The sequence below is a fragment of the Amblyomma americanum genome, chromosome 9 (genome assembly GCF_052857255.1).
Source record: "Amblyomma americanum isolate KBUSLIRL-KWMA chromosome 9, ASM5285725v1, whole genome shotgun sequence".
Taxonomy (NCBI): Eukaryota; Metazoa; Arthropoda; class Arachnida; order Ixodida; family Ixodidae; genus Amblyomma; species Amblyomma americanum.
This window is the reverse complement of record NC_135505.1, coordinates 80,484,518-80,504,032: the sequence shown is the minus strand read 5'-3', so window position 1 is coordinate 80,504,032 and position 19,515 is coordinate 80,484,518. Positions and strand designations below refer to the sequence as shown.

General features: G+C 47.0%; 1 protein-coding gene across 3 annotated transcripts in view; it reads left to right on the top strand.

Moving 5' to 3' along the window:
• LOC144105488 (prestin-like) overlaps positions 1 to 19,515 on the top strand; it is a 200,800-nt gene that overhangs the window by 90,601 nt on the left and 90,684 nt on the right. For all 3 annotated transcript variants that reach the window (XM_077638611.1, XM_077638613.1, XM_077638612.1), the window contains one exon: positions 16,611 to 16,658. The gene's annotated coding sequence lies outside the window, so the exon portion shown is untranslated. The remainder of the gene's footprint in view (positions 1 to 16,610; positions 16,659 to 19,515) is intronic.

Here is a 19,515-nt window from a genome sequence, read left to right as displayed (position 1 = left end):
CACTACAGTAAATATCGAATGCTAAAGCACAGTAGCCATGAGAGTCGTTTTAGGTTTATCTGTAGTGGAGGCCTGCAGAATAATTTCGAATAACTCGGGCTATTTAGGGCGCGCCCAAATCAGACTACACAGGTGCTTCTGACGCAGCATTCGCGATAGAAGCCCCGAGTTCATGCTATCAAGAACTCTATGCCCTGCGAGCCAGCGGCAAGAGTACAGTGGAACACATGGAGATTATGTTTTGAAATAATTAGCAGGTTAACCACATAAGGAAAACAAGACGCATCCTGATAAACTGTCGAATAGGATGAACATCTAATACACTTAAGGAAGCAAATCCAACGCAGGCATTAAATGCGTATTCTACAAGCTACCCGCTAAGAGAGAACCACCCAACTTACGAACACCTCGCCTTAAAATGTACACTATGTGGTTAAATAGCCACTTACTATCACATGTTGTGGAACGGTAAAGAGGAGCCTCCACCGCAATCTCTAATACAAGTTCCTCCTCTCGAGGAATTGGAGGTCGTGTTGGTCATCTCAGACGTGGGCGTTCAAACCCGGGCCAATGAATCGGCTAATCAGTAAGTTGCTGTCAGCGGTGGACAGATAGCCACCTAGCATGCATCATCTGCATTTTGCCTTGTGACGAAATAAATGTCTTGCAATCCAATCGCCGTAAACAACTAGGCAATGCACTGGGAAGGTGGTCTCATTGAAGTCCCCACCTCTTTATCTGAAACTCGAGCACAAGTGACTATTCCGCTGCCGACCACGCTAATATACCATCGAAAATGCGTGCCCCGTTCAACGCGGCAGCCTGAGCGGACACGGAAGCGTTCTTTTTCACAACTCACGATGCACGCGCGGCAGCCCACACTTCTTTCTTCCCGTGAGTACGGACAACAACAGCGGTGTGGATGGGGCGACAGCTTACAGAATAGCCGCCGCCACAGGAGTGGACAGGCGATTTCTCACGGTTCCATTGACACGCCAAGCGTCCCGCTAGGAAACGCGTTTCGAATGGCACTCATGCACAGTCGGCATCGCGCATTGGAGGCGGCGCACTATCACTGAAAGAGGAAGAGGGGAAAAGATGAAGGGGCGAAGGCAAGCAGTCGGGCGAGCGCGCGCGCTGGAAGACGGAAAAAGGCAAAGCAGTCGCGGCGGAGGCTTTGCGCGAGCGACCACGTCACGCAAGCACCGTTCGATATCGGCACATTTCCCACGCGCTGCGCCTGTTTCCTCCTTTTTGTTTTTAAATACCCTGCGTCGCGGCACCCGCGTGTCGCGAGTGCTCTGTACGTCGGGCGGACCTTCTTGCCACTATACCACAGAGCCGGTTAGCCAGCGAGTCCGGCAGACATCGCCTATCGCTGTGCCGAGCGCCAAGAGCAATGTTTCACCAAATGCGCCCGCTATAGGCACGCATGCCCTCCAAGACAACGAGTTCTTGGTGACTTAAGCCTCAAGAGGTAAAACTAATCCTAAAACTCAGGGAGGAATAGAGATAAAAGTATGGCATCGTGGGCTATAACTGGAGGTGCGATGCCAATCGCAGCGATTAATTCTCCGCGTGTCGCTCGCGCTATGCGATTTTAGTCGTGCCGCTCGCACAGCGGCTATTAAGAATTAGGCACGACAGCAGGCGCGCTGAACTGGAGGGCGCGATATTTGGCGGGTGTGACGTCAGTGAAAGCTTCTGAATATTTAAGGCAGAAAGGAGAGGCAGAGCAACGACACCCACGTGTACTGGGCTCACAGCTGCACTAATGATGCACCACTAGTGCGTCGCCAGTGCAGTTGAGTCCAGAGGAGATGTCAGCTGTTCGCCACCAGTGCGTTACGAATGGAAATAAGAAGTGCACTGGCAGATAGTTACAAGTGCACTTGACTCATATATGCACTTACAGCTTCTATCTTAAGGGAGCCTTCTCTAATAATCAGTCTTCATGACATCCTCTATTTGTACATATTTTATCCTGCAAACATTAAGCAAGAAACCGGCTGAATGCTTGTAACAAGGCAAACGCGAAGTGCGAAAATTTGAAACTGTTGCGTAACCAGCGCTTCTAATATTGTGACTTGTGCAGAACCACACTGCTTGGCGCTTTCAAGCATTTTCGGATGGGCGCTTTGGCCCGTGCTTAAGATGCCGTCCAACCAGCGCATGAGAAATACGTCGCCAAGCAGATCTACCATTGCCCGTTCTGAATGCCGACCTTGCTTCAAGTTTTCTTTATAATCCACTGGAAGTAGCACTTCTGTTTCACTTAAATCAAGGAATCCTGTGCGAAATGCGTTTAGTCGGAGAGAGTATACATGCCGTTTTCAAAAGCATAACAGTGCGGCGATTCTCGAAGGCAGCACACGCTGTGAAATCAGAGTCCTGTCATGTGGAAGGTATGTTAAACAGTGAGGGATAACACGAAAATAGCAATCACTGGCCTCAAGAAAGAAGCACTCGCACCAACCTTTTTACACATATCCACGTTAGATGATAGGATATATTAGGAGAAAACGTGTCGATTTATCTGAAAGCCTAATGCTGCTTACAAAATGGCGCTCACACTAGGTTTCGAGAACTACTCGCTTCAGTACATATTGATGTTCATTGTCTTTTTCCAAGTCTCATACTAAACTAGTGCAATCCATTGTTCACTCTTCCCTGCTGGCATTTTTGTACGTTCCCGCCTTTACAGAGATATAGTTTTCTTTCTTACATACTTTGAATCACGTTGCTGTGTTTTCCTTTGTTACTGAGAGTTGAAACGTAACTTGTGTGCCAGGCGTCCAAATTCGCAGCACAGATCATCGGCCCAATATTGGACACATGTGTTGGCAATGACCGGTCCTACACAGTAAAGACCGGTCTTTACTGAGTTTATCAGGACTATATAATACATTATTTCGCCACCTCATTTTTGGTCAAAAGGCATAACAGAGAAGGAGAAAGGGAATGGCTGTCAGTCTCTGTGCTAGAAACGTCAGACCTGATCTCGGTGTTTCGGCGAAAAACCAGAAGAGCGTGCAAAGCCGTAACTGCTGCGGAAGCTCCTCGGTGGGAACGCCCAAAGCCGTTGCTACGCGTGCTCTCCTGTCACGTCAAAGTGGGACGCGATTACGAACACGTGTGGTAATGAGCCGTCATTAGCTTCTGCCGCGAACCAGCGGCTGTGGGCTTACGTCAAGTTAGCTTGAACTGCTCGAGGCCAGGCGCCGACAGGAAATTCCCTCTGACGAAAGAATGCGAACGAACAAACTGAATTAGCGTGGAGGTTGACGCCAACAGGCGTGAAAGTAAAAAAAAACAAACGTATTTACCTGGTTACCGCGGAATGCATCCAAGCATAACAGGGCTGTCAGGAAGGAATTGGAAGCGGGTTAGTTCGAAAATTTAGGCCCTAAAAACAAACTGTAGCAGGTCTAGACCGGTTCTGCAAAAAAAAAAACGCCCTGTTTTGACACGCTTCGCTGTTGTGAAAAAAAAAAAAAGACAGTGATAGTTACTCACAGTGATTATGGCCAAAGACTATAAAAAAAACAATAAAGAAGGAGAAATTTGTGATCTACGTCGCGGACGAATATCGATCTCAACTTACACTGCTGCATGAAGGACAGAGAGGCTCAAGAACGGCCCAATGGCGTTTGAGCCATAAGTAAGTTTTCTACGAAAAGGAAAAAGTAAAAAGTAAGACACAAAAGAAACGCACAAGACCACACACGTCTCGTCCCACTACAGTTTCTCCTTTCGACACCTTTTCGTAGAAACATGTTTAACCAATTCGCCCGCTATGCAATTCCCGCTCGGGTCTTTACAGTAACTGAAGGAATAAACGACAAGTGTTAAACGCACACAATTCAGAAGCCACTACTTCCTTTTGTGAACGGCACTTGAACAAAATTTTTCTAACTTCATCACATTCCACCCGAGATGAAAACGGCACGTTTCTTACAATGCGATGAAAAGGTCAAGAAGACGGAGGGAAGGAGACAAAGAGCAAGCATTTTTTGCAGGACCGATATCTGGGCAGCTATCTAAAGTACCGTGAGTTCAAGCTGGAACAGGGCGGCTGTGTCTTTACCCAACACATGGGTCATTCGTGCAAAACATGGCAGTGGACACAGTATTGGCGGTAGTGCAGGAGAAGTGGTCCAACTCTCCCAAGGGCAGGGTACTTCGGAGGGGGAGGGGTAAGAATAGGTGGTGGAGGTATTGGTACAACTGGGCAGCGTGGTACAGCTCTAATATGTATGTGTGCTGTAAGGTTAGGCTTTCATAACTGGCAGCGGAGGTGGCCAGGGCGCTTTTGTGTGCGATGGCTGTAGAGTTCACATGGTATTAAATTTGTTTGCAGTTCTCTAACGTAAGTATATTCGTGACGACTGAAGTGTGGGGAAGTGGTTGCAAGGAGATGGCTCGTGTGTCTTGTAGTTCTTATTACACTATGCAGCGTTTTCTGTGCGTAGTCCGCTCATTGTGGCCGTTGTAATCATCCGGCCCAAGGAAAGAGTTGCTCGGCGACGCTTCGCGAGCTAGAACATGTGGCCGTTCGTTCCTATCCTCTTCCCTAGTGACTGGGGACCAATTCCAGAAAAAACGTGAATTTGAGGGTGGACGGACACACTGAACGAAATCATTAAAACTTAATTTCTGAAATCAAAGCTGTACTCCGTGGTACACTTAATCGAACAGTGCTGGTGTGCTGATGGAGCATTTGTCCTTTCAGTTCTTTGCTACCCGCATACTGTGATCTTAGAAATGGAACCGTATACGCAAAGTGACATCGAGGATCGCGAGAAAACCAACAGGCAGTAAAGTCCGAGAACGCAATCTGTACCTGTAGGCAGCTTACCAAAGTTGCAGTGCAGATAAGCGGTCAGTCTGGCAATGCATGGCCGGAGGGATAGCTTAGGTCTTTCCAGTTAAGGCTACCCGGACGTCGCCATATTGCTCGCTGGACTCTCGTATGTCCCTCGCACTAGCATGGTGAACGCGGCAACGGAGCCTGTTTACAACATTCCGGAGAGGCGTCGTTTCGACACCTCCCTCGCCGGATGAACTGTCTAGAGGTTTGCTCTGACATCTCCTTCTCTCTGGTTCAGTTCTAAGCAAGGCTACAGAGTATACCGTCTTCGCACAGTAATTTAAAGCTTCACTTCTCTTTACCCAAACACACGCCGAGGTGAAGCGGCATGTCACCGTTAACGATATGTTATTTCATTATTTTCGGTCTGACATTTTGCTGTCACCCTTATGAAGTCAAAATACCTAAACTGTTCTATTCTAGAGGGAGGGTGGGCCGATGTTTCTTGATAATCACAAAGTGAACGAGGAAGGGGAAAGCCTGGAGGTGATTGCAAACATTTTGACAAGAGGACTTGTCTTCTCCTATATTAGTATGATATATTAGTCCAAGATACACCTAACTTCTCCTCTGCAGTTAACCCCAAGCACCCTAACGCCACCAAGGCAGCGTATAACCGCATCGTCAGATGGTCAATGAACCACCCTCCTGCTGTGCCCTCTTGTCTTCTATAGTGGTTCAACTCGTCTTTCACACATGAGATGCGGAATCGGTGCTCATCTGTTTCGTACTGCTCAGGCCGAAATTCAAAGAACGATTCGAGGGTCTTTCGCTGCTAACGAGGCGGGCGTGCTCCGCCTGTGTGGATCCTTAACAGCCTCTCTCAATACCTCCCCCTGAGACACGACACGTGGTAGTCTTGCAACCCCCTCCCCCCCAAAAAAAATAACAGAAACACCACGTTGACTAAGGCGATGGTTCTCGTTTTTTTTTAATTGATTAATTTTACTTCTTCTTTTTATTTTATGCTTGGAGGCTGTGCGATGCAGGGCAGGCAAACAGATTTTGTTCAGCAGGGGCCAAACTGTTCAGCCTCGCGAAACCAGTCTGACCCGCAGTCGGCTTGCTTGGCGATCCCTTGAAAGAAAACCAAACAGTACGTAGAACCCAGTTCTTTCTCCTCCAGTTTAAATCGTAACACGAAAGATAAGGAGGTTTTAAGAAAAACCAAGATGAAGGTCGCGCTTTCGTGCGGTTGTGGTCAAAGCGAGAGATAAAGTATGAGAGCGGAGCAATACGTCAAGTCCGCTTGTTTTGATCGCTTGATCTCGGCCGCGCCTGCCTGTCGCCCGCGGAGTTGCCCGTTGATTGCATAGACCGGGATCACCCCCGCAGTGCCGCAGTATCTATCGTTTGTCGAGTTCGACCGACATCGTGGTCGCGAATCGTGCTCGTTGCCAAGAAAGCAGCGGGTGATGTGGGCTGAGTACAGCGGCTTTATCGACAACAACGATGGTGTAATGTTTTCGAAACTCGCATTGCAGTTTAAGTGGGAACTAATCTAGCGTGAATTGCAGGTCTCAAGCACTTTCATTCTAATGAAAACTACAGTAATGCAGTCCCTTTGAAAATTTCTATCAAAGTTATGGGTTTCAAATTTTCTTACGACGAGGGTCAAGCGGTACTGCCTATGGCATAAAGCATGCCCAGAATTCTTGGACAAAAAGTTTGAATATTGGAAAATTGTAAGGTATTGCTATATAAATATTCAAGGTAATGGTCGCTTCTTCCAATGCGTAGCAAGAGCTTTCTTTTAAAGCTTTTTATGTTGCTCCCACGGACCGGCTAAGAGTGCCAGAGAAAACCGATGGGGATCGCTCTTGAAGATCTTAAAAACGTTAAGAGCAAAAGAGCGCGAGGCTTTCGAAGGGAGGTCTGCGAATAAATTGATTCTTAGGGTCATGTTTTACTATGGTATGAAAAATAGCGTTCATCAACTCTTTTCAGTTAAAAAATGTTTTTGTCCACAATTGCTGGATATGGCTACGACTTTCTTTTATTATCCAGAGGGCGCAGTTCAGTTGATCAGCTTGTTGGTTTGAAAATTCCTTGTGCGCAGAGCTCGGCCATACTGTGGAATAATTTTAGTTCATCAGCTCATCTTTTGGCCATCCAAAACCAATGTGCCCGAGAATCATCATCATCAATCAATAATAAAACCAAGGGAAATGCCTTGTCTTTTGGGTTGGGTGTACGCGGGATTGCAAGGAGACGGTCCGTGCTATCACGACCTCGCACAATTCGCCAGGCTGCTAACCCATGCACTTTATTTCTTTCTTTACCCCAGATGGGGTGCCAGGACGGACGTTTCACTTATTCTTGAACACTCTTGAGGAATCGCAGGCTTTAAGGGTACTGGTTTAAATTTTATCTGTGCATTCGCTCTCTCTCAGGAGCTGTGGAAATCTCACTATGATAAAAAATGGCCACCTCAGATGAACATTTAAGAAACTCTAAGGTTCTTGCTACTCCATTCCACCGACGGGATGAAAATAAAAATATGCCGCCGCATGACGCAATTTTATCTTATAGTGCACAAAGGCAGAAAAAGTAATCAGTTAGAATCAGTTAGAGCAGGGTGGTAACAAAGGTAAATGAGAGCCCATACAAACAAATAAAAGACAAAAAAAAGCAAGTTGAAATTTGGCACCTTGGCTCACTGATTTAAGCTGAACTGAGTTCAGCCTTGTGTTACTGAATGCCGGCCGCGGTAGCATTCGTTTGGAGGAGAACTGCAAGAGGCTGGTGCACTCCACAATGCAGAAAATTATTATTTTCATAATAATAGGGGTAGGTTCCAGGTAAGGCACACACCATTCTTTGTAAACCCTGTCTCACGTGACGTATGTCTCATTTATGATAATCGCCTTGCATTACCAATAATGTAGCCAGTCGTCAAACTTGGGAACTCGTGTTGAGGCGCTTCATTAAAACACTAGTGCGATAGGCGGGGCATGTCACCGCGATGCTTCAAATTAATTTTTGATTGCACGTGTCTGGCCTTATATATATATATATATCTCAAGGTGGCCAAAGAAAAAAAATGTCCATGTCCTTGTCTGCTTTATTAGTCTTATGTACAGTTTCGCGAGCTTTGATTCAAAAGGTCATTAGTTATTAAGAAGTTGGTTTTTCAAAGAACGGTTTGTGTTTTGTCGCCGTGATTCCAGGCCCGAATATGACGTTCAAACAATGGCAACTGAGAGTGCTCATGTGAAAGTCACGCCTAGTTCAGTTTTCTCACGACGGGCAAATACAGACAAGGCCAATAATATGTGGCACTACAATGTACAAGAACTTGAGCTGCAGCCCCGGCATAGCCGCGGCATGGGGAGTTTTTCCGTGCACTGTTGTGAAACGTGAGGACGTACACATAATGTCAACGACAATGTCTACCTCAAAGACCAAAAGGTTTCAACAGCTTCAGATGCGGCATATGAAGTTTACCGTCCCGAAGCCACACGTGATATGAGGGACGCCGTAGTGCAGGCGTCCTGATTAATTCTGACCGGCTCTGGATCTTTAACGTGCGATAACGTCACTCAGCATAAGGAGGTATTTTTATTTCGCCTTCATTGAGATACTGACTCCGCGGCCGAACCCGCGACCTGGGAATCAGCAGCCGAACACCGAAGCCACTCAGCCTCGCGTTCATGTAATGGGACCACGGAGAATTTATGCTCAGTAGCGCAAGAAAGAATGCGAGCGGGACACAAACGCATACGGTAAACGCTATAGACCTGTAGTAACCTTTACTGCACGCACTCACAAAATTTATGCAATTTGTTGTGCCGTCCAATTCGCTTGCAACTTCGGAAGCGAACACCCACACCCCCATCTACACGCGTTCATGAGAGTTTGCAAGATTGCCGTCCGTGGGATTCCCGTGCGTCAAATTACTGAAAAACGGGCCGATAGGGCTGCGGTGCATAGGGCAGCCGCTGACGTCTCGCGCCTGTCAGATGCGTTCGGTCTTACAGTTTACGAAACCAATGATGGGTTGTTAAGAAAAACCTGTTATTAAGTTAATTGCGGTTCGCTGTCAGATTCTCACATGTGACGCGAAATTAGGGATGACGACCGTGATGTTGCAAACAAGAGAAATCCAGCGGAAGCTTTCACTGCTGCATTCGTTGTAACTGCCTTTACTATTCAGTCTCTGTCGACGACATACCCTTTACATTCCATTGTGTGCCATTTCGGACGGCTAGATAGTTCGTTTAATTACATGAGGTGTGTTGTCAGATTGAAATAGTCATTTCTACTAGATAAACTTAGCAAACGCTGTTGACGTTAATGAGCAATTTTGCCGACCTTTTTTTCATCCTAATCCTCACATAAAAATTGCAATGTAATAAAAAATTTATTTTGCTTTGCAGACGCTTCACGAAAGCTTGACATTTAATCGCTGTCAGGCAGGATCTAGCCTCGCGTTCTGTTTCCACAGCCAATAATATCACAAAAAGATTAATAAATGAAAAACGGGGCTCTGTAAAGTAATTTTGGCAAAACATGCCTGCTCCATACCCGCAAAAAAAATAAACAAAAAAGTACATAAATAGGATTGGAAATGCCAAAGAATGGCAATGAATTTTTAGAGGCTATGATAAATAATGTTAATGTCATGAAGGAATCAGAAACCAATAAAGTCATTTGTACTGTTTCAGATGGGACACGTTTTTTTGTTTCTTTTTTTAGTCCCATATATAATATATGTTTGTAGCACTGCTGCTACATAAGGTTTTACTATTTTATGCGCAAATGACTGACAGAAACATGCATTACTTGCTCTATGGCAAGCTTTTTTCGTTTCCTGTCAATCGCACCAACTCTTGCCCTTTGCTATCTTTGCCACCTTATAGACAAAAACCGTTTACCAACGCCGGGAGTTTTAAATCGCCGCCAGCACAAAAGGTGTTGCTCACAGAAGCTGTTATATTACATCGCCTGCCGCAGCTGGTCCTCAATGCTTGCCAACACATGCCGTTCGCTTGCAACGCTTGTCCGTGTTAACCATGGCCCGAGTTGTTCGCAAGAAGCAGTAAAAGCGGGCAGGCAGGCGGCGGCACGAAAAAGCAATAAAACCACGGCGTCCCGATGCTTCCGGACTTGCGCGCTATGAAGCTGGCATCCCGATCGCCACTCCAGATTAGAACGCCATTCGGAAGCCTTTAAGATCGACGGCGGCGACTGTTCTGCCTGACCAGACCTAGACATCAAGCCGACTGCGCGGTCTCTGGCGAGATTAAAAGCAGCGATAGGCTTGCGGCGTACGGCGAATGCGTGAGGGTATAGTGCTGTGGAAGACATGCATCGAGAAAGAAGACAGGGATAAGCCTCGTGAGTGTTCGCTGCGCTTTCCATTAGGAGTGCCAGGACAGCTCTTCTCACGCCACGCTGAACGCACCTTTAGAGCGGTGTGCACTGGGGATTATGGCCGAATGGGCCCGGTAGTAAAACATCGAGGGGGAGTCTTGTATCCAGTATCCCCTTTACCTACGGCAGCAAATTCTGCTCCTTCCTTGACGACGAGGTGTTGCCCGTGTCTAACAATGGAAGCGTGCTCGAGCAACGCAGCGTGTGTTTAGTCTAACTTGTGCAGGATAGCGCAGGAAGGCGTTAAAAATCCGGTCAGAGCAATTCACGAAATCCTAAGTGGTGGATTGGTTCGAAGCAGTTTCCGGAATAACTGCACAAATAGTGCAGAGGGAAACAGAAAGTTCGAGCTGTTGATACCACTGACGGCGTTGGAAGCGTGCAGAAAGACAGAATCATTGCTGTTTTGTAGCGATATATAGGTACATTACGCTAGCATTTCGAGCCTTCAACGTGGCGGAGCCGCCACCCTGTGGCTGCACGCCACGCTGTCACGTGTTTAGTCACGTGATGCGGAGCAGCTGCCGGCGGCGCGGCGCCGTGGCTGATCACGTCGTTTGTCACGTGGTCGTTCACGTGGCCAAGTTGCACTCGGCCAGCTGTAGCTATCGTCGTCACTCCAGGTTTAACCTGAGCTAAACCACCGCCAATTTTTTGAAGTACCTATATATAAGGACAGGCTTCTAAATTCTTACGTCTAAGAATGCTCTTGCATTATTTTAGTCACACTGACAGTTACCCGTGCGGTACAGAATGACAATGTGCGGGCGTTTGCTGTTTTTAGCGATCAAATCAGGCGGCCGACCTGCTTTTAGGAGCCCCCCAAGCGAATGCCTGGTCATTGTTTTGGGCTGATGTGGAAGTGGCTTTCGGGAGATCGGCAGCTGTCGTAAGTCGTGACGAGGCGAGAGAGCAGTGCGCAGATCACAGGCCCTGATAGCCCAGATTGGTCGGGAGAGTGCGCCTGTAGGTGGAGCCTTAAGACCCAGTTCTGTAGCAGCATCCATCGCCGTGACAATGAGGCTAAGCCGTAGGTGTTTCCTGGTAGCAGCATCGGTGACGACGAAGGAGACAAACCTGCAATTTCACGCGCGAGACTCTTCTGAAGCTAACTTCGGTCGAAATTTTCGTGCCATGTTGTGGCGCCTCAGTTTCAAAAGCCTTGAAGAAACAGCATCTAGAAAATATAAAAAACGAGGATCTGATGCGCCGCCGAACTTAAAACGAGACACCCACAGCAGTGGCAATGCCGGTTGATGAAGAATGAAAAGCTGTTTACATACATCATCGTCATCATCATCATGAGCCTGACTAAATCCACTGGAGGGCAAATGCCTCCTCAGTATCTCTACACTTAATCCCATCCGCCTACCTAACTTTTTGCCACCTTGCTACGCTTGCCTTCTCTTGGAGTCCACTCCGTTGCCCTTAACTACCATCGGTTATCTTTCGTTCGTATTGCATACTCTGCCCAAGCCCGTTTCTCCCTCTTGATTTCGCTCTTTCTTACACTCATCATTTAGCAACTTAGGATAAATTACATGTCAGCAAGAACGCCCTCTCAGAGATCATTGTACGACAGCGATTAGCCTTGCCCAGATGTTCCAAGGTGTACGTGTTTGCATGCAATATAAATTACAGGAGCTTTGTTTACTTGCGGCTCATGTTTATTCCACAGTTCTCAACTGTTGCAAGCACTCACAGCACCAATACCTTAATGTTCTTCACCTGGCATTCGCGTCGAACGCTCGTACCTTCCCTTGGCAAAAGTTCGACCGCAGCACGCGATAAGCGCTGAGCGAAATTGATGTTTCCGCTTCTCTACGTCGCCACTGCCAATGCGCAGTGTTCAACACCATAGGCCGCTGTCTTGCAGCCTGCCCCAACAAACAGCTGCACGTTGGCGCACGACGATTTTCTCTTCATATGCATTCCGGCCTGCCCTGCGCTTACACAAACAAGCTCGACCACAGGCATGCAAGAACGCACGTGCATGGACATATAAACCAGAAATCTTGCAACATCGACTGCCCGCTCACCCGCAGTCGCCCCTTCAACACCAACACGCGGTATGCGAGCACGCGGGCATCTACCGCGAACTGCACGTCGTCGCTAGCGGTCATCACGAATGCGCGTACGTTATGCGCTCGCACACACACTGCACGTTCAGAACGAGCGGACTGCTACCGTGGCGGTGCTGACCGCCGGAGAGACAAGACGCCCCTGTTGCGAAAAGTTCCGGCACCGCTGTGCCCTCTGGGTTCTCTAGCGCACCGACTTTTGTGTTTGTGTGTGCCGACTGCGGCGGTCAATTAAACTCCTTGATTGCCGGGCAAGCACTCTCGCCGTGCGGGGCGCTGTTGCATTAATGACGCGGGGCGGTGGTGGGCCCCCTTTTTTCCCAGCGCTTCGACGCGGTCCTGGGACACCGCACTGCACCTGCCTGTTGCGACACAAAGCGGGAGAATGGTTGCGTACATGAAAGAAGCGGACAGTGGATCCCGTCAGTGGCTTGATTTCTCTGCGGAAGGGGAGATTATGTTGATAGAGTTTACTCGCCCCTTAACTCAGCGCTGTTCCCAACACCGTTTCGCTAATCCCAAGCGTTTCGGTTGTCTCTGAGCTTCACGGGATAGGCTTAGGTAAAACGCGTTGGGGATACTGGTCGAATAGCCCCGTATCCACGGAATGAAGCAGTTTACACAGATGCAAATGGTCCATGTCAATACATCAGAGTTTAATTCATCGTTATTGCGCGTTGCACTTTCCCACCTTGCATTTTGCGTTTCGGTTGCAGGTATTGAATAAACTTTGGATAATAAAAAATCATGAGCTTCATTGGCCTGTATTGGGAACTTGCGTTGGGCGTTTTGGGTGCTGGCTGATAAGCACACAAGCAGTAGCGCGAGCCTGTTCGCAAAAGGACCGAATGGCAATGACGATACGTCTTAGTTTAATTGGTTTTTTTAATTTCTTACTTGGCGCATGGTGGCTTTAGATGCTTATGAGTCATATTAAATGAACAGAGCACAACCCAACCCAACCCACTCTGGCTGCACTTTCTTCGGAAGCAGCGTCTGACAGATATGCACAATCACGTAATTATGGGTACGTTTAACCTCCACAAAACACAACTTAAGGTAGCCGTTTGTTTCATATGCCACATGTGCGGCTTGACCCCTGCCTATTTGTCGACGAATTGTCACCGTGGATAGAATCAAGGCATAGACCTAAAAGAAGAGAGAATGCGCGAAACTCACACAAACAGATTCATTAGGTAACAAGTGGCATCTACCACTGCGTGTAAGATGTTCATTAAACGGTTGGAGCGTAAGTCACGAGAAGTTTACTGAAATGGTCGTATGCAGGACAGAGTTGTAGACAAGACGAACGGTTAAGCAGTTAAATGGTTACTGTGCTTAACCTTTCGTGTTGAACTCTGTCCTTGTCAATCTAAGCAGCGCACGTCTTCCATATGATCATGTTCTCACTAGCGAAATCTCAAGCACTTTACTGAAATAAAAGCCGCCGCGGTGGCTGAGTGGTTATGGCACTCGACTGCTGGGTCGAAAGGCGCGGGTTCGATCCCGGCCGCGGCGGTCGAATTTCGATGGAGGCGAAATTCTAGAGGCCCGTGTACTGTGCGATGTCAGTGCACGTTAAAGAACCCCAGGTGGCCGAAATTTCCGGAGTCCTTCACAACGGTGTCCCTCATAGCCTGAGTCGCTTTGGGTCGTTAAACCCCCATAAAGCAAAAGCACAAACCATCTTTACTGAAATGGCACGCAAACTGGTGCTGAAAATGTGATGTGTCACGCTTCTTGGAAAGGTATTCGAGGTGTTGAGAGTTGAACTAATGGCATTCACGCTTTGCACATCCTTAGTTCATTACTTCAGCGGTTATATAATTCTTACCCGACCTACTTCCAGTTCCTGCATCTCTTAAACTTCAGCAGGCTGCATTTTACGTAAAACAAGGACCTTGCACTGAGCCCAATTCATGGTGTGCTCCTTTCATCCGGCAGGCTCAGGAAAAGAAAGGAAACCGTTACGCACGGATACACGCCGCCCAACTTAAAACAAAATTCTCGTTCGTTCTTGTATTTTACTCTTGCGTGCCTTCCGAAACTCGCATCCTTGAATTTCCTCTATTCTAAAACTCGTAAAGCTAGCCGCGTCCACTCCGCACAGAGCCACGGTCTGTTGCATTCTGCATGTATATTTCTCTCTCTTATTTTCTGCCTCTTCAAGAGGCGCTTATCTCAAGCTGCAAAGCTATGCCTTCCCGTCGAAGCGCGAAGCCCAGCGACTAACTTAAGCTGTGCCGGAGCGCCGAGTCATAGTGCCTTAGAAAGGGGTCAGGCGCGTTGGCCCGTGGTCTCAAGGCCTCCGTTGTTGTTGCTGGCGTCGCTGTATTGGCCCGCGGCTAACTAGGTGCACCTAACGATGACTGCCGCAGATATAAAGTCGTCGGCTCGCTGGCTCCCCGAATTTCGCATGCAAATCGCACTTTCGCAAGCCAGGCCGGCGTCCCAATTTCCATGCTTGATGGCGAACGAGACGCCGAGCTCACGCAGCCATATCGTTGCCTGCCAACGACAATGAAGCGTCGGCTGTCCGGTGAGGGCAGCCTTTCTTTGTTTGGATCGACGTCGAATGTCGGAGGCGCGATCATGCCCCTCGGTGACTGCGACTTACAAATGGGATACGGTGTGTCAGGAGTTGGTGAAGAGTTTGCTGTCTCGTCAGACGCTTGGCTTCGAATTCGGTTAGGAGGTTAGTGGATTGTTTCTTGTTCGGTCTTAAATCACTTCGGGGTGATTATAACTGTGACAGATACCGTAAAAAACAAATTTGCGGGCGTGCGAAAAACTATTTAGTTCAGTGTGATCAGTCAAACCAGCTCCCTGAAAATCATAGGCGCGTGGCCGTACCTGCGTGTCCTGGAGCTAATACGACGTGACTGGGTAGTGGCGCAACGCGAAAGAAATTTTTACGGCTGCAACCGCATCCCTAAAAGTGAAATAAAAAAGGTCGTTTATATAAACCGTTTGCACCGAGGCAGTTAGGTGTATCATCTGTCAGTTATACCAACGGTTTTACTTAGATGTCGGTGAAAAAATTCGCTCCAGAAGGTTCACGGGAAAAAAAGGACATTGGCATGTGGTTATACCTGACGCATTCAGAAGTGCTGCCAATACTGTTTGTGCCTTATTAATGCGTTACAATTAGGAGCGTCAGTGCAAGCGGAAATACAAAACGCCGTCTGTCATTAGTCAGTGGCAGGTGGCCCACCGGTCTACGAATTTATTGTACGAGGCCGGATATAACGAACCACATTATGAAATTTTGGATATAGCGGCCTTTCGTGTGTTAACATCGACTACAACGAGTCTTAGTGTGTCACTCTGGATATAGTAACGAACTGAAGTGTGTTAATCTCGGGCACACCGAACCTGATTGTGCCAACTCGGATAAACGAACTTTTGTGTGTCTGGACCTCGGATGTGAACTTCAGTGCACTACCTCAGATATAATGAACTGTAGTGTGTCAACGTCGGGTATAACGAACATTTGGCTGTTTACACATCCAAAGCATCTACCCAGGATTGTCTACACATTTTTACCCTCGCTCGGCACTTGACGTGAAGTTATACTCGTGCCACTAGAAGGACCTCGCGCTAGAGGGAACATTTTTGTTTGCCTTGTCCCGAGTGAGGGCTGCAAGAGAAGGCAGAAAACATTTCTGACGGTCAAGCCAATACCTTATAAAAGCACTTCCGCGAGTGGGGCGGAGAGGCTTGACGTAGTGGTAAAAAGCGCTAAGCTTCCTTGTTTAAGCCGTGCAAAGGTTGTAGGGCTTGAATGTGCAAGTTAACTTCCGGCTCACGAAATATCTGTGCAATGTCTTCTTCTATAATTGCTTTCTTTGTTGGCAATTTATGACGACCAAAAATTTTGTAAACACTTGCACCAAATTACAATATCTGAACAAAGATTTCAGCAACGAAAGACACACCTGAAGGGTGGTTGCTCTCACAAATGAAAACTTTGGACTATTGCGCACTTTTATTTGTAGCGCCGGAGGACATGTAAATTTGCGCAAGATAATGTTCAAGCTCAAAGAATTTCATGCTGGTGATGAGAAACTGATAAATTGCGGTAATAAAGCGTGAAGCGCAGGAAGAATTTATTGGTCGCGCGCGATTTTAGTTTTCAGCATAAATAAATTGACTGCACTGCAATAATAAAAATTCCAGGATTAAGCTGCAATAAGGAACTTACTTGTTTTCAACGACTAAGAGTCGTTCCCGCCTTTCTTGTTCCTGACATAATCCTGTATCATTTTTTTTTCTTCACGCAGTGACGGAAGGCGTCGTCGACAATCGACCAGACATTCGCCTTCTGCCTGGTAAGCTCATGTAACCTTTCTATTATAAGCAAAACCATAGGAACACTGTTCCTAAGCCCAGCACACTCTTTGAAAACAACATCGCGGCGCCATGTGACGCATTTTATTTTTTTTTTAATTAAACAGTACTACTTTCTTCACAGTCTTATTTAGACTTTTTTTGTTTTTGATTATTCTTCTTAGCAGAACCAACATGTACCATGTCCTACAATATTGGACATTTTGAATTTTAGAAAACTGTACGGTACTAGTCAGGAAATACTCAAGGTAATAGTCCATTCTTCCGCTGTGTAGAAAAATCATACTTTTATGGTGTTTTCATTGCTAGCATCGAGCAGTTCAGACTGCTATCGAAAATCAATGGGGAGCGCTTTTGACGATAGGAAAAACGTTAACAGCAACAAAATCCAAGCCCGCAGACGGATGATATGCGGAGATCTTGATTCTTATAGTGAAATCTTACAATGTGTGAAACATTTGCGTTCATAAACTCCTGACACTTCAAAAATGCTTTTGTCCAGAATTGTTCGGTATAGCAGCGAACGACCGCTATTGTCGTGTCGTAGTAGCGATACAATTGCTTCAAATATGTGTGCCATTCTGCAGTGATCCTCATCTACCCTGCTCTAACTTGTGAAGAAACGTATTAGCGTTACAGGTTACTCAAATCAATTATTGCCCACAAACACACACGCAGCGACTGTAACATCCTCCAATGTTTCTCGTTGGAGCAGCGCTCTCCACACGTCGAAACAAACGCGCTTTCCGCGGGTTGAATCTCAAAGGCTCTCCCACAGTGCATCTTTATTACGCAATAGACCCTCCTTTCCAACACACAGCAGTCAGACAAGTTAGCAGCAATTAATATATATCTCGCAGTGTTTCAATAAGAGACTTGCAATACTGCAACAAGGCGTCGCTCTGCCTTATCGCTCAAAGACTTGGACGTCACGGTTGCGTACGTGGCCTGGAAAATCGGTGCAAGACGTTGCGGCAACGAGAGGAAAAACAACTGCCCCTGGGGACACTGGACGGGGTTGTTTGTTTTCCAAACGTGCGACGAATGCAGAACGAAATGCCGCTCTAGGCGTTTCCAAGCTGCCCTGCTATTCTGCATTGCAAGCATCCACCGGGAATCGGGGGGGCCCTGTGTTTCAAACCTCGCGTCTCAGGAATGATAAAAGGCTTTTGGGCACGCTACACAGTGACGCTTCTTAGAACCCCCAAGCGCGGAGATAAAGTGGCGCAGTGGTAGTACTTGTCTTTCGTCTGGAAATAAAGGAAAGGAGGATGCTCTATTTTTTTTATTGAAGAAACAACTTGACCCCGGTAAGCGCTGTAATGGTTGTGTAACAAATAGAAAATACAAATGGTTGCAACCATGAAATAATTACTCCAATTCTTTCGTCGCAATTGCAAGGCAGGTGCCACGCCGAGGTAGGAAATGAAAGGCAGAGTATGTAAAACCAGGCATGCGCACGTGCTTCGGGTTAGATTAAAGAGGTGACAATAATAAATGTGCACAAAATTTGCAAACCCTTTCTGTAGGCGGCCACTCAAGGCAGCAAGCCGAGGGATGTATACCCAAGGCGGCATTTTTGGGGGTCATTATGTCGGCCGCCTGTCTTTTTTTTTTCAGTCTTCTCGGTATTGCAGTTCGAAGGGCAGCATTCACATCTACGACTGTTGAAACAAAGTGCAAAAGTTTGGCACCCTAGCGATCTTATTCTTTCCCTTCTCTCGTACTGTTTTTCTCCCTTTTTTTCTCTTGGATAAAAGCTTACAACACTCAAAGGCATCATATTCTGGATCCATTTCCGGAGTAAAAAGAAATTAAGCTCAAATTGGTCGTGCAGCAAGCGAGAGAGAGAGAGAGAGAAAGCACTTTATTTGCACCCGTCAGAGAGTATGGGTGATCGGGTGAGACGCAGCTCCCCTTTTCACCATCTGCCTCCCCCCTAGAGGTCAGCCGGAATCAGTTGACTTTCGGCGGCAGCCTGGGCTTGACCTCATATCTGTCGCCGTAAATCGGCTCTGTGTTCGACATTGAGATTCCGAAACGAACTTTTCAGGAGCAAATGGAACATTAAATATTTTTACATCGCTCATTTCCTTGGGTGTTAGCACATCGCCGTGTTCCATGTAATGAATACAAAGAAATATTAACGGGACTCTTAAGCTCTGCCTTAAGGGTATGACGCGATAACGGCCTGTGGTCACCTCTAATTACATACATGCTTTTTTACATTCAGTCTCAATATACCACTTTACGTGAAAGTCCACGCGACATACATGCAACCTGCAGCTTGTTCCAAAAGTGTGCAAGCATGCCTTGCGCTTCCTGGTCGGTAGCGTGTCTTGCTCGCAACTGAAAGGTCGTGGGTTCAAATCCCGCTTAATTCTTCCTCATGCGAAATGAATCACTATGTTGAGCTAAATATTTTCAGGCAAGCGGTAACCTTTAGTTTGTACTACAAGACATGTTTTAATCAATTCCACTCCACGCGGGACGTCACGTCTCACGTGAGCCTTTTGGTTACTTGAAATTCCCGCATGAGGTCACCTGGTTGTGATGCCATGACCCTATCGGCCAATCAGAATTTTTACGTTCAAACGCCACCGACGCCGGCTTTTCTGCGGCACGAGCTTCTTAGCGCTATCGTGTCAAAAAAGCCTGGCTCTGTTATCAGCTCGGCGCTTATATCTTTCTGAAACATTCCAGATTGGGTGTTTCATCAGAACCCATACTCCCATGCTGCGGCGTTCGTAAACATTGTTGACAGCCGAGTTGTTTGGTAGAAGTGTGCCTGTACAACACTTGCGAAAACTAAAAACAAAACTGAAATCTATCCACCAT